This window comes from Maniola jurtina, chromosome 20, assembly GCF_905333055.1.
Source record: "Maniola jurtina chromosome 20, ilManJurt1.1, whole genome shotgun sequence".
In the NCBI taxonomy this organism is placed as follows: Eukaryota; Metazoa; Arthropoda; class Insecta; order Lepidoptera; family Nymphalidae; genus Maniola; species Maniola jurtina.
This window is the reverse complement of record NC_060048.1, coordinates 10,399,753-10,425,948: the sequence shown is the minus strand read 5'-3', so window position 1 is coordinate 10,425,948 and position 26,196 is coordinate 10,399,753. Positions and strand designations below refer to the sequence as shown.

Sequence of the window (26,196 nt, the reverse complement as noted above, 5' to 3'; positions counted from 1 at the left end):
TGTATCAAAAACCTGTCGCAGTTATGACCTTTTTCTATAAACACACCACACACACGTCCTGAAGCTTTATTTAGCTTAGCACTACTTGTTTAATGTTTTGTTTTCAGCATACCAATTTCAACCTTATTCCAAAGTGTACAAAGCTGAGTTTAAGTGATTATTACCTATTTAAGTAAGAGACTCCACTGTACTCTGACTGTATGTGTTATGACGTTCTTATGTTTGACTAGCTGACGGCCGCGACTTCGTCCGCGTGGATTTAGGTTTTTTGAAATCCCGTGGGAACTCTTTGGTTTTCCAGGATGAAAAGTAGCCTATGTGCTAATCCAAGATATAATCTATCTCCATTCCGAATTTCAGCCAAATTCGTCCAGCGGTGTTTGCGTGAAGGAGTAACAAACATACACACACACACATACACACAAACTTTCGCCTTTATAATATTAGTGTGATTTTAAACTAACTTTCATTCCATGCACATGCACCGTGCTAAGTCGCTCACACGTTTTTACGACTGTCGATTTATTTGCCTTTTAAACTAGCTTAGGAAAAATAGATTACGCTAGCAAAAACTTAGGGTTATTATACTACCTACAATACCTACATACAATACAATGCGAATAACCATTTGCCTTATCTTGTAGTTTTAGAGATTTAGTATTTTTCAGGATTTTTTTTTCTTTTATCAGTAATCATCAGTAATATCACCTGTCTTCGTTTTTGCTAGCGTTCTGGTTAAACCTTGTATACTATAGAGCGAACGAAAACTATAGTCCGATCAAAAGTTTGTAGTCTACGCGGCCTCTAAAGTTAGTCTGTCCGTACGCAGCAAAAGTTTTCTGTTTTTTTTTTTGTTCGGAGTTCATATCAATTGTATTGTGTAAAGGTTTTTGTTGTGTTCTTTTATTTCATCGTGGGAAAACTGTCTATTGTGAGTTTATTCTTTGCTGAATAAACGACCCCAACTGAGGAGCTGGCGTACAGTCTATTCCGCGAAATTAAATTTGACAGTGTATCAGACGACATCAACCCATTTCCGCCCCACTACTGAGTACGGGTCTCCTCTCAGAACGAGAAGGGTTTAGGCCATAGTCTGCCACGCTGACCCAATGCGGATTGGCAGACTTAACACCTTAGAGAACATGGAGAACTCTCAGGCATGCAGGTTTCCTCACGATGTTTTCTTTCACCGTTAAAACAAGTGATATTTAATTTCTTAAAACGCACATAACTGAAAAGTTAGTGGTGCGTGCCCGGGATCGAACCGCCGACCTCCAATTAGAAGGTGGACGTTCTAACCACTAGGCTATCACAGCTTGTATCAAACGAGAAGTTCCTATTTTGAAGACCTCGCTGGCGCAGTGGTGAGCATTGTGGTCTTATCAGTCGGAGTTCCCGGGTTCGATTGTCGGTCTCAGCAGGGAAAATTTGGAAGCTTATAACTTTTAAATTTCCTACAGTGTGGTCTTGTGGGAGGCTTTGGTCATGGCTAGTTACCACCCTACCGGCAAACGTGCCACCAAGCGATTTAGCATTCCAGTAAAATTCCGTGTAAAAACCAAAGGGGTATGGGTTAAATAAAACTCCCATGCCCTTGTTACTTCGGTTAGTCCGCTTCCATTTTAGACTGTATCATCACTTACCACCAAGTAACAAGTCTAACTTGTATAAAAAAATGTTAACAGTGGGTATCTTGGTAGTGGGTGGTTGACGGCGTCGATTTTAAAAGATGCATTGCTTCGCTTCTTCTCTGCCGCAATGTGCTTGAACTTTACTCCAAAGCTAATATCAAGTTAGTTTACTTGCAAACTTACTATACGGGCTCAGAGCTTTTCAAATATTCCACTTGAGGCACTGTTCATTTTCTCATGCGTAATAATTAATGACATTTCCCGCTAACTCCAGCGGCAAGTTTTCATGCAACAAGTTACTCTAGGCTCAGATAATAGTCGTCATCTTAAGATGTACACAAAATCGATATGTTACGGGTAAAGTCATGAGTTTACTTACCCAAGCTCTTTGGTTGAAAATACTAATTATTATTTGTTCATGAACACGGTTTTCGGATTTTATCTTTACTTGTGCTATAATATCTATCTACGTGCCAAATTTCATGATTCTAGGTCAACCGGAAGTATAAAGCTTCCGTTTTTCCTTTTGAGGTACGGAACCCTGAAAATGTATTTATTATTCAAACATCAAAGAAAAGTCAAGGTTATTGACCAGTCATATCAAAACAAAATCTAATTTTCTCCCTACCAATATTTGTCTATCACTGCGTAGTTTGATCCTTGATACGTATTTATTAAGTTCAATCAGTGGACATCGCTCGGGATATAAAGCTGTTGATGTGAAGGAAGTTTCTTTTGAGATCAAGTAATAAGCGTTGAGAGATTTCATGGCGGGCTTTCATATTAAATATTACGTTGCCTCCAGGGCTGAAGCGGCAATGAATAAGTAGTATAATTTGAAAAACCAATAGACGTTGTAGTCCCAAGGTGCTATAATGGTTACCTCGTAATGGAACGCGCAACGTTGCCAGATGGACCTCTAAGTGGACGAATGTCATCAAACGAGTCGCAAAGGGCCGCTGAATTCAGGCGGCGCAAGACCGTGGCGTGTAGACTCTCTATAACAGACCATAGCAGTTGATGTCAAGGTCGTAACTCACTCACACAACACAGCTCCCGCGCGGTGATAGAATAATCATTAAAATATGGGCTTATAGTCGTAATCGGTGCATAATATACCTAGATTTTTTATAATGTCACTATAAAGACCCCGTGACATTACAATGTCACTAAAACCAGACCGATAAATTGTAAGAAATGAAGTTAATTGACAATCTACCCTTTAATTATAATATCACTAGTGAGATTGTAATATCACGTCTTTGACAATATACCTTCGACATATACATTTTACAGTAACAACGATGATGATGAATGTAATCCTACTATTTTTTACACGAGAAGTAGAGTCACATGCATTTGGTTTGTGCAAATATAAATGCAAGAGATAAAAATTCTCTACACCCTTTGCCCTTAAGGCCATAAAGAGATAACAGAGCTTTGATTGGTAACAAGGCGACCGGTAAGCCTGATTGACCAATACAACGATTCGTATTCGGCTTCATGTTGTCCGGAATTCGCGAAATAAATCGTCAGAAATTCCAATCATATAGACCCCGTAGGCTATTTCGAATTCTGGTATAAATTGAACCATGTTCCATGTAAATTGATGCACAAAATCTAGGTGTGCATCTATACCATATGTTATATAGGTACACAATTGTGGAAGCATGGTTGAAGTCGTAATATGATATGGGAGGTCCCATAAGATATGGGAGGTCAGCACGAAGTAATGCCATGCAGCTCCGTGCTCACCTTGGAAGACATGGGGAGGTTATTTTAGTCCGACGGACACACCGTGCCAGCCGGCAAAAGTCCGTAGGGATTTTTTCCTCCCCGAAGAAAAAAAATATTATACAACCATGGGTATTGCAGCTGAGGGTATGATAGACCGGTAGAGTGTGTAACAACCCTTACGCGTTTGGGTATTTTAAAGTAGCATAACGAACGTACGGACTGCGGTATGCAGATACGCATGTTGATTTACATCTCAACTTGGGTACACGATAAAAACCTAACCATGGTGTGGCATTTTACCGTAAACCATTTCGATATTTGAATTTTAAATTTGCTTACTCACGTTTGTTTTAAATAGGAACATAAATGGAATATTATCCTGTGTAGGTAAGTATAATTTGCTATAATTTTTAGGGTTCGTACCCGAATGGTGCCAACGAGACCCTATTTTTAACCCCCGACCAAAAAAGAGGGGTGTTATAAGTTTGACGTGTGTATCTGTGTATCTATCTGTGGCATCGTAGCGCCTAAACGAAGGAACCGATTTTAATTTAGTATTTTTTTGTTTGGAAGGTGGCTTGATCGAGAGTGTTCTTAGCTATTATCCAAGAAAATCGGTTCAGCCGTTTGAAAGTTATCAGCTCTTTTCTAGTTACTGTAACCTTCACTTGTCGGGGGTGTTATAAATTTTTAATTTACACTTGTAAATTATAAGCCTCCGTTGTCCGTCATCTGTCTATCCATCCGATGTGTGTTAGCTAGCGGGCTGTATCTCATGAACCGTAATAGGTAAATTTTAATATATACATACATTCTTATCTAATGTACAGCCCATAACATAGTGTAACAGTTACATTGCTTATGCAACTCTTGTATGTATTACAAAAAAAAGCAACTGGTGAGTTTCTTGCCGGCTCTTCTATGTAGAAATTTCTTTCCGAACCAGTGGTAGAGTCTTGACTCTTGACATATCATAAGTGGCACATGCTGTCCTACGTAAAATAAATAGATTCATTTTTAACCCCCGACCAAAAAGAGGAATGTTATAAGTTTGACGTGTATATCTGTGTATCTATGTATCTGTGTATCTGTCTTTGGCATCGTAGCTCCTTAACTAATGAACCGATTTTAATATAGTTTTTTTTTTTTGTTTGAAAGGTGGCTTGATCGAGAGTATTCTTAGCTACAATCCAAAAAAATCGGTTCAGCCATTTGAAAGTTATCAGCTCTTTTCTAGTTACTGTAACCTTCACTGGTCGGGGGTGTTAATAAGTTTTTAATTTAACTTGTCATTTCTACATTGAATACGAATTCTAGGGAAACGTTGAGGACAGGTAGAGGCTATAAATTATATCATGCAGACGAAGTCGCGGAAAAAAAGCTAGTTACATAATTAATCCATACTAATATTATAAATGCGAAAGTGTGTCTGTCTTTCTGTCTGTCTGTCTGTCTGTCTGCTACGCTTTCACGGCTCAACCGCTGAACCGATTTTCATGAAATTTTGTATAGACTTAGGATACATTCCGGGGAAAGACATAGGCTACTTTTTATCCTGGAAAAACAAATAGTTCCCGCGGGATTCCTAAATACTCATCCGCTTGATCGATTTGTATGAAATTTGTTACCGAGGTAGCTTGCGTCCCTGTAATTGACGTAGGCAACTTTTTATCCCGGAAAATCAAACACTTCCCACGGGATCTTTAAAAACCTAAATCCACGCGGACGAAGTCGCGGGCATCCTCTAGTTATCCATAACTAAATAACTTGCCTTTGTACCACGCATGTCTCTCTCGGTCTACATGATATTCCTTCATAAAATATTAAGAGCCCTATATTTCTCGCTTGAAGTTATCTTTTTCTGGCAATCATATGGGAAAACAAGCAGGGAAGTTATGCGTGATAATTTTAAATGACCGGAAACTGGGCTGTTAACATTGCGTCCGTTTTCTTTTTCTCAAATCTTCATTAAGTTACTAGCTGATGCCTGTGACATCGTCCGGGTGTATTTAAGTTTTTAATAAATCGTAGGCATGAATGATAACACAAGTGTAAATTAAAAATTTATAACACCCCCGACAAGTGGAGGTTACAGTAACTAGAAAAAAGCTGATAACTTTCAAACGGCTGAACCGATTTTCTTGGATTATAGCTAAGAACACTCTCGATCAAGCCACCTTTCAAACAAAAAAAAAACTAAATTAAAATCGGTTCATTACTTTAGGAGCTACGATGCCACAGACAGATACACAGATACACACGCCAAACTTATAACACCCCTCTTTTTGGGTTGGCGGTTAGAAAGCGTAAAATCAATCGATAACAAAAAATTCAAATATGATTATTTTATACAAATTCTAGACTTAGGTAATTCCATTAACGGTCTAAATGCTAAAAGCTATAAATAACTATGTTGATAAATATGTCGGATGTCTACACAATTGAGAATACTATTTAGGCTTTCTACACGCCCGAATATTTAGATGGGAATTTACTGAATATTTGCGTATATATTATTTTCGTAATTGATATTCATATTGGCAAAGTTATATCAAGCGATTCAGCGTTTAGGTATTTTTAGACGCTATTTATAGCAAAAGGTGCCAAAAAACAGGACTCTAGATGCCTATGATATAGATCGATAATATTCCCTCTAGATTAATTAGTTCAAGTACTTATCTAATGGGAGGTGTCTTTATACATTCTTCCACTAATCCCCATTGGCAATCCCCATCAATGAGGATTTGTGAACTTTTCTTTCACAAATGTCAATGGGGTTCAAATAGAAAAGTTCACAAGTCCTCTTTGCTGGGGATTGTAAATGGGGATTAGTGGAATAACCCTATTATAGTACCAGTAGCTGTAATATACGATCTGTCGATAATTTTACTATTCTGATACAAGTTAGCCCTTGGCTGCGCTCTCACCTGGTGCTAAGTAATGATAAGTTATGATGTAGATAAGATAAGATGGAAACTGGCTAACGTGGAAGGAGTATGGCAGTTCCATTAAACCCATATCCCTTGGCTTCTACGCGGCATTGTACTGGAATGCTAATTTGTTAACGGTTTTGCCAGTATAGTGGTATCTAGCCACGCTGAAGCCTCCTACAAGTCTACAAGTACTACAAGACGGACATAAATTGTATATTTTTGAGCTAAAAATAATCAACAATGAAACTATATTTCCGAAATGAACTACGAATGTTAATTGAAATCATTTTCGAATTCAATTTCGGATGTTTTTGAAAGCATAGTTGGTGATTCAAAATGGTTAAGGCCCACTGAGATATTTGATTCTGTCGTTTGCATGGGAGCATGGGATTACGTAACATCCGTGGATAAGTACAGTCCCTTCCTTATCGGCGGTGAGACAATTGCCTAAAGGAATTTTACTTCAATTGCGAACCATTTCCAGTGTAATTTAGTATGATAACATTTCTTTAATGGTCGAAACTCGAAAGTCAGTCGAGAATAAAAGTTGTCATCGCATCACTTGAGAACTTTTTGAAAATGATACATTAAGAGGGCTCTCTCCGTCACTCGTTTCATACAATCGTAGTTCCAATTTCATTTGAATATTAAGCAACCAAAGTCCATGAAATTTTGCAGACAAATTCTAGAAACTAATATCTATGTCTGTGGTTTTCTAGATTTCTGTTAAAATATTCGGTTTCAAAGTTACGCGGTCTTAAATATTTACATACAAATCTTTAAGCCCCTGTAATTTTAAAACTACATAGGTTTAGAAAAATCTAAAACACCACAGACACAGATATTAGTTTCTAGAATATGTCTGCAAAATTTCATGGACTTTGGTTGCTTAATATTCAAATGATATTGGAACTACGATTGTATGAAACGAGTGACGGAGAAAGCCCTGTTAAGATCGCTTCGGAAGTCTAACTTCGCATCAAGAACCGCCATTTCGCCAAGTCATTTCCGATAAAATTTCTCGATTATCCCCGACTTCGTTTCATTCACGCCGTAAACGATTTATCTACTTAATTTTAGAGGATTTAAATTTCCTTGTAGACAATGCCGTTTGAGCGAAAATTATGTGGATTTATTGATAGTAAAAAGTAGGTTAGGTCAGTATCCAGTAAGCAAGTTATTTCTACACTTAACTTCGTCAATATCGGTTAAGTGGATGAGCCATAAAAAGATAACAGACAAACAGATAGAAAGACACATTTTCGCATTTATAAGTTGTTGCCCACGACTCGTCCGTGTGGATTTAGTTTTTAAACCCGTGGAAACTCTTTGATTCTCCGGAATATAAAGTAGCTTAACTATACTCATGCAAAAAATTCACGTCTATCCGTTACTCCTACTACTCCTAGGTCACAACAACAACATAGTGAACTTGTAAGCATATTATTGTAAACTAAGGATAGTAAGACTGTAAATTAGATTTAGAAATTATTCATAAGTAGAAGTTTAAGCTAGAATAATATTACTTATCAGCCCATGGGCTAGATGGTAGTAGAAATAAAGCTACCATTATATAATGGAGCTTTATGGTAAGGAAAAAACGAAAAATCCGTTACTCTGTTGTGACGTAATTATTGTAGGACTGGGGCCCTACTACCACCGCTAAAAGTAATAATGTTTCAATTATGGTTTCAATATTGTTTTGATGATTTCATACAAGTTTTATATGAAAATGTCAAAACAATATTAAAACATTACTACTTTAAGCGACGGTAGTAAGGCCCCAGACCAACAAATCAACAAACAAAGACACTTTCGCATTTATATAACCTCGCAATATGGATAGTTAGTATGGATAACGTGGATGGCATTCAAGAGATAATTTCACGTAAATTCCTAAAATTAAGCGAATCGTTCACATTTTTAATGAAGCCGGCGATATCGGCAAAATTTTATCGGAAATGACTTGGCGGAATGGCAGCTAACGTTGAAGTTTTGACGCGTTCTTAATGTATCGTAAAACATTTTCAAGCGATGCGACGATAACTTTTATTTCCAGCTAACTTTTGCCCCCGATATTTTCACGGAATGCTGTCGAATAATGCGACTTTGCAGTTCGTGTTGACATTAGAGGTATTGGAGTTCAAAATAGTAATAAAAAATATTTATTAGGCTAGAGTCACATAAAGCTATACTTTTTTAAAGCAGATGCAAGTAATTTGATTGCGATCTCACTCGATGGTTATTTCATTCGTTTACCTAAAAGTTAAATAATTAGCTTCGTGAAATGCATAATATGCGACCTTGTTTTGCCGAACTGTCAATGAAATTATACGAATCATACGATACGAATAAAATACCTAATTCCAGAAGCTAAATAGTGTCGCTTACGCGTTTCTCGAAGTAGCTTTCTGCAATTTGTTTATTTTTAGAAAACTAAAGTATACCTAAATGATAATGCAGTCTAAGATGGAAGCGGGTTAAAAGCCGATTCACACCAAGCGTCTACACGTGACACGAATCCGTAGACATAACTGCACGCATTACGTTTACGCGAACGTTCACGCCACGCAAGCGGTATGACACGTCTTATACAGTTCCATACATTACAACGCAATGATACGCGCTGTTTACGCTTACGCGACGTATACGCGTTCTGTGTGGCCGGCGCTTTACTTGGACAGGATATAGCAGTTTTATTAAACCCATATCATTAACTAGTTTTTCCGGTCCTAAGACCACAGGACGCTACCTAGGCGTAAGTGCGCGATAGAATGAACAGTTTTATAGAACATCAGGAGCCCTACCACTCCGTTTGCAGTGTGACAATCGCAATCCCCTCTGATTGATTGACGATCACTCACTATTGGCTACAATGCATTGTTGCAACGAGGATACCATAAATTCAGCTCAACTATTACGATTGTGATATTGGTTGATATAATATATTACTAGCTGATGCCCGTGACTTCGTTCATGTGGATATAGGTTTCTAAAAATCTCGTGGGAACTATATGATTTTCCGGGATAAAAAGTAGCCTATGTGTTAATCCAGGGTTATAATAGTTCTGTAGTTTTTGCGTGAAAGAGTAACAAACATACACACACACACATACATAAACACATACTCGTACATACACACAAACTTTCGCCTTTATAATATTAGTGTGATAGCCTTGGACTTGGACTATGTCCAAATATAAATTATTATTTTCAGTTATTACTCGTATTAAAAAGTCTTCCAAAATACGTAAAATCCAAGTTCTTTGTTAGTTTTAAGTGTAATGACCGTTTTAAATTATTATATCAACTAAAAAAGCACGTTAAATCTTGTATTTCATAGAAGCTCGCATACTAAACGTGTGTTTTGACGTTTGATAAAAAGATACTGATTTGACTTATTGTCAAATACCGGATTGTAAGGTCGTTGACTTAAATTGACACACACAAAGTCTAATAAGTACGTACTACGTCGAGTGCTTAGTAGGTTTTCAAAATCATATGCCTCGTTTGACTCACAGGCAGTGTATTTAATGTAAAGCTTTAACCGTGTTTGATGTAGATGTGATTAAAATTCGCAAGTACACACGTCCAGGTTGGTGGAAAAAATAGTACACACATTGAAATGCACCATTACCTCATATTTTTCTTAATTAAATGCTTCGTGAGAATAAAAGCAGATGTTCCAGTTTTTTTTTATAATATTTGCCGTAGCTCGCTGAGTCGTGTTTTCAATCGGACTTTTTTTATTCATTCCACGTTTTCACCAAGAGCGCTGAGCTGTCTTTGTACAGGGGTGTTTGTAAAACACCGGCATACTTTATCAGTGGAAATTATATAATTAAAAATAAACAAAATTCTGAAGGAAGACTATCGGAGTTCTCTCTGCTTGTTCGTGTATATTTTAATGAGGCTCTGATAACTTGAATGTAGGTATTTTCAATTTTATATAAGATCTTGAATACTGTTATTACAATAACTCAAAATTTAAAAAACCCCCGACACAAAAACCTCTATAAGAAAACTAGAAAAGAGCTGATAACTTTCAAACGGCTGAAGCGATTTTCTTCGATTATAGCTAAGAACACTCTCGATTAAGCCACCTTTCAAACAAAAAAAAACTAAATTAAAATCAGTTCATTCGTTTAGGAGCTACGATGCCACAGACAGATACACAGATACACACGTCAAACTTATAACACTCCTCTTTTTGGGTCGGGGGTTAATAAATAAACTTGGCATATTTACTAAATTCCTTCAACTGTTTGACAAACAGCGCACAACTTATACCTACTTGTGGTTCTAGGAGCTTGAAATTTTTGAAAACGTGATACAGTGATAAAAGTCGATGTGCTATGCAACCCTACTAACGGATCGCCATTTTTTGAAGCACATTCTTAGGTGTCAAAAGGTGCGTTAACCTCGCGTCAATATCTGTGTAGTCTGTGTCGCTACACGTATGTCTCACACACACAAGCGTTCGAATTTGTCTTCACTTTAATACAATTGTATGAGCTTTGCCTGTCTGCAATCCTATCTTTGAGTCTATGCATAGTAACAACCCTTAGTAGTTAACAAGAAGGCCTTGGCCGCTCAAACATGAAATATTATCAAGAATTCTAGTAACTTTGTGTTCAATTTTGAGAAAGAAAACGAAAACGTCTATTGTTGCCAGACAATTTAATATTTTAACGTAATTGCAGCGAAATTTGGTTGAAAGCTTCATTATTTAGGGCGTGTTCACATGAGACGTTTCAGAGTTCCGTAGTTTAGTGAACATACGGAATCTAGATAGAGTTCTGTGAATTCCACGAAAAAAAACCGACCCAGTGCACTCATCACTTTCTCTCAGTCTCCTGCACTAAGGGTTCCGTACCCGTTTTTTTTTTCCGCGACAAATCAAAAACTATTGTGCATAAAAATAAATAAAATTCTGTTGTAGAATGTATAGGTAAAGCCCTTTCATATAATTATGTATATTATATACCCCACTTGGTATAGTTATCTTACTTTGAAAATTGAAAGACATTTTTTTTTTGTGATGGTAGCACAAATTCACAGTTTTCGGATTTGTTCCTTTACTTGTACTGTAACACCTACCTAACTACCAAATAGAATCATGATTCTAGGTCAACGGGAAGTACCATATAGGTTTTCTTAACAGACAGACAATAAAATGATCCTATAAGGGTTCCATTTTTAAGCCCCGACCCAAAAAGAGGGGTATTATAAGTTTGACGTGTGTATCTGTGTATCTGTCTGTGGCATCGTAGCTCCTAAACTATTATGAACCGATTTTAATTTAGTTTTTTTTTTTTTTGTTTGAAAGGTGGCTTGATCGAAAGTGTTCTTAGCTATAATCCAAGAAAATCGGTTCAGCCGTCTGAAAGTTATCAGCTCTTTTCTAGTTACTGTAACCTTCACTTGTCAGGGGTGTTATTAATTTACACTTGTCCATTTTGAGGTACGGAACCCTAAAATAGAAATACGATCAAAGTTGGACAGTTTTAATGAAAAATAAATTCCCGAAATATTCAGTAAAAGCCCGACTAGGTAAATATTTAGAGGCAATTCGTCAGCCCCCGGCTACCGCTCATTATAATTTCAGATTGGCCTTTATATCCTTTGAGAGCGGTTTATGTCTTATCAATATTCCATGAAATACATTAAGTTAGCGGCCTGCAATTTCTTCTTTACTTGGATATTTTTACCATGGTAAAGCAAGCTTTATTCTCTGTGAAGTGTACCTTATTGATGTTGGTTGTAGACCCCACCATTAAATCCATACTAATACTTATTATAATGCGAAAGTGTCTCTGTCTGTCTGTCAATTGAACCAATTTGATGAAAGGCACAAAGTTAGTTTACATCCCGGGGATTGGCATTGGCTATTTTATCCCGGAAAATCAAAGAGTTCGCACGGGATTTTTCAAAAATCCTAAATCCACGCAGACGAAGTTGCGGGCATCATCTAGTAATAAATATTGGTAAGAGATTTTTTTGAAGTCGGCTAAAAATTATGGTTGGACTACATTTACCTAATGGGAGAAAACGTTAGCGCTTTTTGTATGAAAATTTACAACTAGACGATCCTCTTAACGAACAATGCCTTGTTATTGAGGCGTATGATAACATAATTTAATTTAAAGGGCGTTATTATCTCAATTTATTAATCATCCCAGCATGAATCACAGGCAGTCTAAATAACAAACAAAATCCTTTCATTAATTTGATTTCTCATCGCTCGCGCTAAAAGGCAATTTCGGGCAGACCACTAAAATTAATTTACGCTTTTAACGAAGTCGGCAAAATCGTTGAGTTATCGAAAACGTCGAGGGTTTTTGTAACTTTAAACTTTGAGAGCTTTTCAAATTTTACAATCTTATCTTTAACAAGATAAAGTTCAGTTACTAAAGTTCTAATGGTCTGTTTTAGTTTTTACCCGACTACGGGAGGAAGAGTAACTCGTTAAAGAGCTCGTCACACAGGCTGCGTAAGCGTAGACGTAGCGCGTACCATTGCGTTGTAATGTGTGGAACTGTATGATACATGGCATACCGCTTGCGTGGCGTGAACCTTCACGTAGACGTAATGCGTGCAGTTACGGCTATGGGTTTACACGCGTCACGTGTACGTGCTGCATACGCAATCAGTGTGCGTATCAATATAATAATCATAATCATCATCATCATGATCAACCGGCTCACTACCGAGAACGGGTCTCCTCTCAGAATGAGGGTTTAGCCGTAGTCTACTACACTGGCCAAGTGCGGATTGGGATACCCATATCGTGTGTTAATCCAGGGTATAATCTATCTCCATTCTCCAGCCAAATCTGCTTAGTAGTTTTTGCGTGAAAGATTAACAAACATACATACATACACAAACTTTTGCCTTTATAATATTAGTATGAAGCTGTGATAAACCGTTCGTGAAAGGCGGGTACTTGGATTTCAGTTTTGACTTTTATATTGTTGGATTTTTTTTCTGGAGAAAGATACCACTAATCAAAAATACCACAAAAAAGATTCCTTTTTACTTTTATAAGCACGTACCTAGTCTGCTTCTATTATTTTTAACTAGTTACTTACTGAAAATTGATTTAGTTAGACATATGCACACACTCTCACATTTACAATAATATTAATAGTATGGGTCTCATAATAAAATGTAAATAGAATTAGAGGACAAAACATTAATATGAAAATACGACAAAAAGTGCTAAAGCAAAATATGCTTAAAATATTTTTAACGCAGCACCCTTTTGTGTGAAACTCGTTTGAAATCTCGTTGGTAAATGAAAACACGTACTCGTACACACTCATATCATTAACCCATATTTTAAGTAATTAAATGTTTGGTCGAAATATGAGCAGTTGCTCTACTTTTTTTAGGGTTCCTTAGGAAAACAAAAATCATTGACATATTTTATATTTTCAACCGGTCCGTACGTCTGTCTGTGTGTCATCCTCATAATCGCGTGACCTTTTGGAAATGAAGTTTGGCGATCATCACACAAAAAGCTTTTCTATAAAGCCGCCTCTTTTAACTTCGGGTAACTAAGCTCTGTCCAACCCTTATAATCGTCCAACCATATGCATCTTTGTCGACCGGTGCCCTTTTGCATTTAATTCTTCCTTACAACACTAACCTTGTGAATGAGAACTGGGCTCCTGGAGCCCTTTTGTATTTCATTCTTCCTTACAACACTAACTTTGTGAATGGAAATTGGGCTCCTCTCTGTAAATGTCCAAAGAAATGGAGCTCCCTTCGCATGGATGGAGAATGAACATGAGTTTTCTCTCTTTATGGACTAATTCCTACATAACGTAGTGGTTGGTGTAAAGCGTGTGTGTCATATCTATTGTTACATCCAAATATAAGAACTGATGTAATTTAGAATAGTAACAGAAACCTATTACCGCTATACAGAAGCATTTCAAAATCTTGAAAAAAAAAATTCAGTGTACTAGTTGAACGAAAATTCGTTTTCCCCATAGATTTAAAATACTAATTTGGATTTCTGTGGTTTTCTCCTTTCCAGTGATGTCTTAGTACTTAAATAGATATTTTTTAGCTAACGTTTAAGAAGTAGGTAACGGCCACCAAAAGTTCTTAGCAACTTGCGTGGCTACGGAACACTACCTCATGCGTTGTGACATGCACTTGACCAGTTTTTTTTTTACTTTATTAGAGTCCCGCGGTGATTGAGACCTCAGATCGTAGATTTGAATTCACTTTTAAGACCCCTGACCTGTTTATTCATGTGACATCAATCCATTTTCATTTATTTTTAACCCCCGACACAAACAGAGGGGTGTTATAAGTTTGACGTGTGTATCTGTGTAACTGTCTGTGGCATCGTAGCTCTTAAACCAATGAACCTATTTTAATTTAGTTTTTTTGTTTGAAAGGTGGCTTGATCGAGAGTGTTCTTAGTTATAATCCAAGAAAATCGGTTCAGCCGTTTGAAAGTTATCAGCTCTTTTCTAATTACTGTAACCTTCACTTGTCGGGGATGTTATAAATTTTTAATTAACACTTGTATCGTGTACTTTACACATTGTATTTAGGTACAATTCAAGATAATACAATAGAAGAATTTGACAACATGAAGGTTGATATTTTTTACGCCAACTTAAAACTAGCTCCGATGGTTCAAAGCGTTATGGTACAGTAAATACAGTAGGTAAGTATTCGTATAATCCAGTCTCATCAATACCATTACCCGTCGGTAATGAGTATCGCTTATTGTAATCCAGTGAGCCGATGGATTCAGCACTATAGGCACACATTGTCTAGCTCTATTGTGTTTCTAATATAGAGGGAATTTTAAAATACCTACATCATTTTCCTCTCATTGTTAGCAATGAAGAGTAGAAATCATTTAACCTATTTATTGCTTACTAGCTGGATGCCCGCGAGTTCATATGTGGATTTAGATTTTTGAAAATCCCGTGAGAACTGTTTGATATCTCGGGATAAAAGTAACCTATGCCAGTCTTCAGCTCATGCTAAAAAATTGCATCTATCCGTTGTACCGTTCCGACGTGATTGAAGGACAAATGAACATAGAAACACAATTTCGCATTTACTAGTATGAAGCAGTGATAGCACCAAAGGTCTAAGTCAAAGTCTAAATTATTGTCTCAAGCAAAAAACTTCCATACAATTTTGGCGCAACCTCAGAATACAAAATAGTTGGCGCAAAATAAATGTCGCCTCTTTCCTTTCTACACAAGGGAGCAAGCGGGTCATTAATTAATCTTTAGGTAGAGTTTACCACCCCTGACTTGACCACTACCACCAGCAGCACCAGAGGAACCGCCAGAGTGTTGTTATTAGGAATTTGTTCTTCAACCCCTTGAATACCGACTAACATACTACTATACTAGAAATAATGGATGCCTGGGTGTACTTCGACCACTTGTAAAGCCAGAATCATTCCTTTCACGTTCATGTTCACAAAATTATAATAACAACTCCGTTCAATAATGTACCCACTGAACTTGGGTGGTCACTGGTCAAAGTTTGCCAGGCACACTGGTGGTGAAGGTGAAATTAGCACCAACCAATTCTATATAATCATTTCATTCGTTTCATTTATCGGTGGATGTGTTTGTGGCAGTTTGGATTTATTTAAAAAAAAACCGGCCAAGTGCGAGTCAGACTCGCGCACTGAGGGTTCCGTACTCGGGTATTTTTTCCAACATTTTGCACGATAAATCAAAAAGTATAATGCATAAAAATAAATAAAAATCTGTTTTAGGATGTACAGGTAAAGCCCTTTCATATGATACCCCACTTGGTATAGTTTAATTTTTTACACATTTAAATTATTTTTTTAATAATGTAACCATTTGTGCTATAATAATTACCTACATACCAAATTTCATGATTCTAGGTCAACGGGAAGTACCCTATAGGTTTCTTGGCAGACACGACGGACAGACAGACAACACAGTGATCCTATAAGGGTTCCGTTTTTCCTTTTGAGGTACGGAACCCTTAAAACCACAGCGCGCTTCACTGTTTCACTAATTTCGGCATAATTTTGTACTCGTTATACCTACCACAGTACCGGTGGAGCGTTGTATCACAAAGCGCAATATTCATAACTACGATCTAGCCTAGCTTAACCTCGATACGTATTGATGAGAACATAACAGTCAGCACACATCATTCAGCTCTCACGGATTTTATGACGGTAGAGTTTATAGAGCTTACATAGTTGTATTACAAACTATAAGTGGGCAGGTATTACAATGTCACTAAAACCAGGCCGATAAATTGCAAGAAATGAAGTTGATTGACAATCTACCGTTTAATTATAATATCACTAGTGAAATTGTAATATCACGGCTTTGACAATGCGACATATACACAAGAACAGAGATTGCATCCCGGAAAAAAATAGGCTACTTTTTATCCTGAAAAATTAAAATGTTCCCACGGAATCTTCAAAGCCGCCCATTTAACCGATTTTGACGTGGCAAAGCTTGTATCTCCGAGAGGGACGTGGCTACTTTTTCTCCCTAGACATCAAAAATGATTTCTAAATATCTCAATCTGTGCAAACGAAGTCGTGGGCATCGTAATATAATTAATCCATACTAATATAATAATGCGAAAGTGTCTGTCTGCTACGTTTTCACGGCCCAACCGCTGAATCGATTTTATTGAAATTTGGTACTGACTTGGGATACATCCCGGAGAAGGACGTAGGCTACTTTATATCCCGGAAAATCAAAGAGTTCCTACGGGATTAAAAAAAACTGTCTAGTATATAATAAAAGAAAATGAGTATAAATTAATAATTTTTAAAACTGTTACCTAAACTTACAAGACCTTCATTCAATTCCTAGTACAGTATTTAGACAAGTTACCTAAAGTCTAAAAATACCATCCAGTATCCTCAAGCTTTCATCTGTGACATTGTAACCGACTTCAAGTTAGTACAATAGGCTGAGAAGCCTGGACAGAAGTGGGTGTTACATAGAAATCTTGTTTTCCAACTTCCCACCTTACAATAAGCCTTACAATAGCTAAGTTACCTAGAAATGTGAAACCATTGCGCATTCTGTTAAACTATTCCTTTTATTTACTAACTAGCTTAGACCTGTGACTTCGTCCAGATGTACTACACAAAATATAAACAATTGAATTTTCAAAAATCTTTTCATAGCGGATGTCTACGTCATAAAAGTTATCTGTATGCTTTGGCAAAAACAACGGATCGGGGTGTTTGCACCCCAATCCGTTTTTTTTTATTCACTATTATAGGCAAGCGCTTGACCACAATCACACCTGATGAAAAGTGATGAAGACCGTCCAGTAATTTGAGCTGTGCGTTGATAGATTAGTCAGTCAGTCAGCCACCTTTTCCTTTTAAATATTTAAACAATTAGAAGATGATGCCCTTGATTTCCTCCCCGTGGAACTTATTCATTTTCTGAAATAAAAGTAGCCTGTGTATGTTTCCGGGATCCAAGGGTATGTTAAAAAATTCGTTTTTTTTTCTTTAGTAACGAATTCTAGCCCCATAAACTACCGCGGTACAAAACATCACCTATATTAGGCTATTATCTCACTAGATATATAACAACCATGTCATGTACAGCACATACAAATATTTTTTTTAACAGATGTATTATGTAAACTGGGACAGAAAAGTAGCATTGTTAATTAGGCATATTATTTCGGATCCATTGCCAAAAGTAGGCGAAAGAGGTCAGTTGGCAGGCGAATAAGCCAGCTGTGCATAATATGGACGGTTCTTTTACTTTATTTGCGGTTTTTCTTGTGTATGTATTTTTCCTTTTTTTTTAAACATGCAAAATGTTGTACTTTTCATACTGTCAGTTCATCCTTTCAATGCTCTTTTGATTTTTAACCCTCGACCCAAAAAGAGGGGTGTTATAAGTTTGACGTGAGTATCTGTGTATGTGTGTATCTGTCTGTGGCATCGTACCTCCTAAACTAATGAACCGATTTTGATTTAGTTTTTTTTTGTTTGAAAGGTGGCTCGATCGAGAGTTCTTAGCTATAATCCAAGAAAATCGGTTTAGCCGTTTGAAATTTATCAGCTTTTTTCTAGTTACTGTAACCTTCACTTGTCGGGGGTGTTATAAATTTTTAATTTACAATTGTTTAAAGTAAGTTAATATATCTAGCGTTTTTATAATTTTTGAGTGTTCCCGTCGATACAGTAATTATTATTTATTTATATTTAAAACACATTTATAGAAATTTTTAATCTTTAAAAACTCCTACCACCTCTTTTGTAGCCTAAAACTTACCAGTGCATATTGCCATATTTACCACACTAACCACTAAATCAGTTTAAAAACGCTTTCTTTATATCTTTAACAAAACAAAATAAAACGAGCATAATACAGAACTATCAGTATCGGGCATATCTTTAGTTTCAAAGCTTTCATCGATCTATAAAACTCCGAAGGCCAAGCAAATCGTAAGTGGCTATAGATTTGCGTAAAAAACATTCCCAACGACGAAATAAGTCGCAAACAGACAATAAATGCGAACCGATAGATAGATCGATGACCTTTAGGTTTTTCCACGGTCGAATTAACCCGGTACTACGCGCATCTAGGTACAAAATACCACAGAGGTGTTAAATCTTAAAGAAACTTTTTTTGCTTACTCCTTAACACTTTTTAGTACTTTCTGTAGAAGTTTTGGTATTGTAAGACTAGCTGATCCAGCCTGGCTTCATTCAAAAAAAAAAATCCTTTCATAGTGGAGGTTGACAATAGTTTCTACAGCCGGTGGTTTTGAGCTGCACGATAATTTGTTAATCAATCAGTTTATTTTTCATTTGTAAGTAAAACTGTACTGCAAAATTTTTATTTTGATTTAAGCTTGGTACCAGATTTTTGTAATCCTCCGCTATTTCATAGATTTCAGCAGATTTAAAGTTAAATCTATGTTTAGATTTCAACTTATATAGAGTATACACTTGCTATTACTTGTATATTATGCGTGCGTTTCAATAATGTTTTGATAATTGATTGATGATTTTAAGTATACAAACCAAACAGTAATATTTACAGATATATGCCGTGGGCACTTTTTACCCGCTAGCACCCTTTTATGTTCTAAATAGGAACGAGTCTCTTGCCGGGTTAAGAAAGGAAAGTGGGTCTTTTATCTTGTCGGGAATGGGGAAAACAACGGGGTTATTCTTGTTTACGCTGACGTCAAATCCTTAGAATCCCGCTGAGAGTAATTTCACTCGTCTATCCGATCCGTCGATGTAAAAATACCTTCTTGATAATGATTGAAGATTCAATCAAAACTTTGAAGTTGAAGGATTTTTATCTTCGATGTTTAAACGAATTTTCTTGACCCCCGACCCAAAAAGAGGGGTGTATACGTTTGACGTGTGCATCTGTGTATCTGTCTGTGGCATAGTAGCTCCTAAACTAATGAACAGATTTCAATTTAGTTTTTTTTTGTTTGGAAGGTGGCTTGATCGAGAGTATTCTTAGCTATAATTCAAGCAAATTGGTTCAGCCGTTTAAAAGTAATCAGCTTTTTTCTAGTTACTGTAACCTTCACTTGTCGGGGGTGTTATAAATTTTTAATTTACACTTGTATTATTAGTTTCTTCAATTTGACAACGATCATACTATACTATAGATAGACTAGCTTGGGTGCCAAGCCGGGTTTGCTCGAGCAGTGACATTTTTGAGAATCTTTTCTTATTGGGGTCTACGTTACAGAGAATTCTACATGCAATATCTCAAGTTTAAAGACTGGTTTGAGCTGTACATTAATATAGAATATCAGTTATATGAATAGAATAATGCAGATGTTTTTAAGGTGATCACAGATTACGACCCGCTTATGGGCGCAAGGAGGTCGCGCAAATTTTGTGTTTTATTAGAAGTTTGTGTTTTACGTGATGGAGATAAAGGTCAATATGCTGTATTAAAAAAAAAATAACGCGAATTCACTGCTAGTGTAAATTAACCCTAAGTCATATAATTTTTAGTACTCTGGAAATGCATACTGATGAAGTCATTTATCTCTATTAATTATTATTATTATTGAATTTATTATAAAAAATTCCTCTCTTGCGGTGTTTTTTTTTTAACCCCCGACCCGAAAAGAGGGGTGTTATAAGTTTGACGTGTGTATCTGTGTATCTGTGTGTCTGTGTATCTGTGTATCTGTCTGTGGCATCGTAGCTCCTAAACTAATGAACAGATTTTAATTTAGTTTTTTTTTGTTTGAAAGTTATAATCCAAGAAAATCGGCTCAGCCGTTTGAAAGTTATCAGCTCTTTTCTAGTTACCGTAACTTTCACTTGTCGGGGGTGTTATAAATTTTTAATTTACACTTGTCTAGTATAATGTACGATGATCATTATAAAAGATACGACGACGTAGCGTATTGCTACGACGTAGCGTATGTCTACGATGCAGCGATTAGCTGCAAACGACCGGTCAAAATAATTAGTATGCACGATCAAACAGCAGCAGCAGCACCAGGGACGATAATTATCCCCGCCCATTTAATTTGTAGCATCAGGGGAACGGAACTGCCAGCCAGCTCTTAAGAATTTTTTTTTTCATTCCATTCCATCAGCCTGTATGCGTCCACTACAGAACATAAGCCTTTACGCTTCCACTATCCTCATCCATCCACTCCCCGCCACCTTCTTTGGGTCATCGGTCCAGCATCCTGGAGGTCGTCCCACACTGCGCTTACCGGTACGCGGTCTCCACTCCAGAACATGTCTGCCCCATCGGCCGTCGATTCACTGACAGAAAGAAATTTGTTTAGCAGCCACATACATATTCCTTTAACTAAAATAGTAATTTAGAGTAACAATAGGAGGAGCTGGTTTTATATAATTAGCAAATGCGTGGCAAAAATAAAAAAAATGCTACGCAGAAGCATTTCAATGCCTTTTTTTTTTTATTCACTATAGGTAAGCGCTTGACCACAATCACGCCTGATGGAAAGTTAGAGTTAAGATGGGACGCGTTTACCTAGAAGGTGCCTATTCACTCTTGTTTTAAAGATACCTGGATTGTAATTGGTAGGAATTGCCTACCGCATCATTTTCCCAAAAAATTCCTACCATTATGCAATTAATGGTGGAGCTACGATCCTCCTAATACAAAAAAGAGATGGAAAAACAAATTAATCAAGCTTTTGCATTTATGCCATAAATACAAGCAAAACGTGACCTCTTACCAATATGTTCATTCATTCGAACCCTAAGAAGATTGTCCTTTCTCCCAGGATATCATCAATTCAGGTCTCGTATTTGCGGCCCTTAAATACTCTTTTCAAACAGACGTTACGGCCGCAGGATCGTCTTATCTCCAAGATTAATGCGAAACAAAGCGATCGGGAGGTCTCTTAAAGAATTTGGACCTTTGGATAAGAATCTAATATCGTTTGTTGTATCAAGATTATTTTTAGGAAGGAATTTTGTACGGTATTTTTAAAAAACTTGATGGCCTCTCTTAAGAACAGTTTGCGTATGAGGTCTAAAAACCGGGCAAGTGGGAGTCGGACCCATCCCGGAAAAATCCCCATATACGAGATCGGGATGATACTTTTTCAATTTTATTCTGATACTTAGACCTTATCTGCAATCTCAAAGGTAAGAGATGATGCAGTCTAAGATAGAAGCGGGCTAACCTGGAAAAGGTATGGCAGTTTTTATTAAACCCCAGTACGAAACCAAGGGGTCCTTTGGTTTCTACACGGCATCGTACCGAAACGCTAAATCGCTTGGCGGCACGCTTGCCGGTAGGATGGTAACTAGCTACGGCCGAAGCCACCCACCAGACCAGACCAGAGATTTAGGAATCATAAATTCCAAACGACTGCCACGAATCGAACCCGGGACCTCCCACTAATAAGACCACAGCGCGTACCTCTGCGCCAGGAGGTCGTCAAAAGTCGACATTACAGTGGTAATATCGAATCGAGAACCCACTTTTTAAAAGTCGCTTCATAAACTTTTACGCCGTATCGGATACGTCGGTGATCAAAGAACTCTTTGCCCCGTAGATTGGCTATCAACTTTTTTATTACTTCATTTTGCTATGAATACATTTTTAGAATGAATATTTTACGGTACAAGTTCCAACGGTTTTGCGTAGTAAATTATCCTTATTCTTGCCAAAACCATAACTTACTCGTCATAGTCATCTCAACCCATTGCCGGCCCACTACTGAACACTCAGAATGATAAGGGTCATAATCTACCGTGCTGGCCAATTTCGGATTAACAGACTTAGCAAACTTATTCTTGTATTATGTTACGTAGGTACTTGCATTGCTTATTAATGCAATGTGTCTTTATCTCCTGCAGATACTTCGTGTTGGAGTAGAACGTGTGTTTAATATTGCTTGCTTGGTGACTCGGTTTTCCTGCAGGTTTAGCAGTAGGAGGGCGGCGGTTCACATCGCATGCTACGAGTTACACCATACAGATTTGTCTGTACTAGTGGATTATAGCCAATTACGCTTATGGTTCCTTGTTTAGATTGTCGAGTTTCATGTAGAAACCACACACATTTTCATTTGTAACCCCCGACCTAAAAAGAGGGGTGTTATAAGTTTGACGTGTGTATCTGTGTATCTGTCTGTGGCATCGTAGCTCCTAAATTAATGAACCGATTTTAATTTAGTTTTTTTTTTTGTTTGAAAGGTGGCTTGATCGAGAGTGTTCTTAGCTATAATCCAAGAAAATCGGTTCAGCCGTTTGAAAGTTATCAGCTCTTTTCTAGTTACTGTAACCTACACTTGTCGGGGTTGTTATAAATTTTTAATTTACACTTGTTCCAAGTTTTTGTTTACTTACGAGTACCTTGACGAGAAATTATACCTACACGCAAGCGTAATGTTCGAACCATCAATCATTGCGCGGGAATACGACGTAATATATGAAATATAGATTAGATTAATAAGTAAACTCTAATCGTTTGGAAGAAAAACGGTCAAGTTTGCAAAAGGGCGTATATTTAGACGGTCCCGTAGCAATAATATTTTATTGAACATAATGTTACGTCAAAAATATTTTATATTTTGGGAAATATCATGTAGGTACAATGTACATATGTTATTAAGAGGGCTCTCTCCGTCACTCGTTTCATACAATCGTAGTTCCAATTTCATTTGAATATTAAGCAACCAAAGTCCATGAAATTTTGCAGACATATTCTAGAAACTAATATCTATTGCTTGTGGTTTTCCAGATTTCTGTTAAAATATTCGGTTTCAAAGTTACGCGGTCTTTAAAAGTCACATACAAATCTTTGAGCCCCTGTAATTTTAAAACTACATATTTTTAGAAAAATCTAAAACACCACAGACACAGATATTAGTTTCTAGAATATGTCTGCAAAATTTCATGGACTTTGGTTGCTTAATATTCAAATGAAATTGGATCTACGATTGTATGAAACGAGTGGAAACGAGTGACGGAGAGAGCCCTGTTAAGAGCTCTTTAAAAGAACAGTACGAGGCGTATGTCTATAGATATAATATGTAATCTGTTTCATAGTAATATACATATGAAATATATTCGTTGTATACGAGTAGGTATCAATATTTAATTTAGTTTAAGAAACATTAGTATTTGGTCCCATCTTAGACCACATCATCACTTTCTATCAGGTGTGATTGTGGTCAAGCGCTTGCCTATAGTGAATTAAAAAAAACAGCTGCATCGCCACTTAGCCAAGGGCTTACTTACATCAAGAGAGCACATCAAGTAAAATAAAAAACCTTGGATTTTGTTAATTAAGTATTGTTAGATTAATTAATTATTATTATTATTTCACTACCCATAAATGCACGAATGTGTTTGTTTGGTTTATTAGTTTTAGTTTGTTGGTGTATTGCTTCAACCGTGTCGCAACGGTGCAATGAATCGGCGTGATTTTTTTTATTGATCTCAAAAATGACAAGCATTTATACCAGCAAATTAATGGGATCTCATGGGATTTTTAAAAATTTTATTTAATATTCTAATTGATAATAAAATATGATATAGTAGGTATTTTCAAAGTAAATGAAATCACGAACCCATTCGTTATGAGAAAAAAAATTCAATCAAACAAATGGAATACTGGAAACCTACTTGAATGTAGTAGGTAGCTACAGGGTGTTTGGGTAATGAATCATTGTTTGCCTTCAGGAATTATCTACGCAAGCCACAATTACAACTCGCCCACAAATTACGCCCCAATTGCGTCCCAGTTTGATTCCAGACATTATTAGCGGCACAAACAGTCGTGCTAGCTATTTTAGCGTTTGATGGAGTCGTTTGCTATTCTAAACTGCAAAAGTAATTTGACTTATAAAATAGAATAAGGGAGCCAAATACGCGAAATAGCCAATAGGAAATTGAAAATAGTGCCTAAATAAGTATGTGATTTCAGGACTATAAAGTGGCCTTTTTTTATTTTTTAATAAGAAAATCAACCAAGTTTATCATTATGTCTAATATTCCCCTCTCCCCTCTAATTAAGCGTAAAGCTTGTGCTTGCAGTAGGTACGACAACGGTAGGTTTGTTCGGATTTCAGTCCGCTCCTTTCGACATAAACAGACAGTCAGACAGACAGATAGATAGACCGACAGACAGGCAACTAAGTGATCCTTTATGGGTTTCTTTTTCCTTTTGAGGTACAGAACCCTAAAAATAAATAAAAAGAAGTGCGTACCAATATTTTACTTAATATAATATATGCTAAAGCATTCCATTGGAAATGATAAACTCCATTTTAGGAATCAAATAAGAATAAACTTTGAGGGCGCAATTACGTGAATTTGGAAGTTGCGTGTTTGAGCCCAAATTAAAACTTTGCCGCTTAATGATAATTATGTTCGCCAGTTTGGAAATGAGCAATCGCTTACCGCTTTTTGCTTTTTAATTATTACAGATAGATCCATACACAAATATGTGGGTCAAATAGTAATTGCAAGATGATTACGAATTAGTAATAAAAAGATCCTAAATGAATAAAATGATCTAATAGGTATACTTACTTAGTCATACTCTTGATAGAATGTATCTGGGAGCACCAATCATCGCGTTACTATACCAAGAGAGCCCCTACCTTTAGTTAAAAGAATCGTCTAGTTGTAAATTTTCATACAGAAAGTGATAACGTTTTTCTACCCGTAAATGTAGTCCAATTTTAATATTTTTTTGGAAATGTTGTAGAATGAAGAACTATGCTCGTACGTTTTAATTTTAAGAAATATTGCTTATGTTGAAAGTTACTAGCGGCTAAATATCCATACTTTCGACCTAAAAACTTTCTTGAGTATTTTTTTTTAATTTAACTAAACTAAAATACTAAAAAAATAAAACGTATGAGTCTAGATTCAAAAATTCTAAATTCTAAATATTTTCATTCAATTAGAAGTTCTTTTGAATCATCAAAAGCATTAAAATAGTTTGCGAAAATAGTTTGCGTGAAATAGTAACAAACATACACACATGCACACATACATACACAAAATACACCCACATACACACCTACTTCCACCTTTATAATATTAGTGTGAAGTGTGATGTACGAAAGAAGAAATATGCAACTTTAAGGACAATACAACTATTTGGTATTACATACGAGTAGGTCTGTTATGTAACCAGCGTTAGTACAACATTGAACACCGCATACATGGTTAATAGTATCGACTACTCCCGACTGCCAAGGTTAACGTATTATTTCATAGTACGAGCTAGTCCAAACGGACAGTTTTCGACAGAACGACGATACTAACATGTGGAAACGTAGGTCCAACTTTTGTCTCACTTACACATTCACAAAAAAGTGGGACAGATATACGCTGCCATTTTGTCTAATTTGGCATATATTATTTCGTTTTTTGA

At 36.6% G+C, this 26,196-nt stretch overlaps 1 protein-coding gene across 2 annotated transcripts in view; it reads left to right on the top strand.

Moving 5' to 3' along the window:
* LOC123875801 (hemicentin-2-like) overlaps positions 1-26,196 on the top strand; it is a 357,222-nt gene that overhangs the window by 262,547 nt on the left and 68,479 nt on the right. The gene's annotated exons all lie outside the window — the stretch shown is intronic.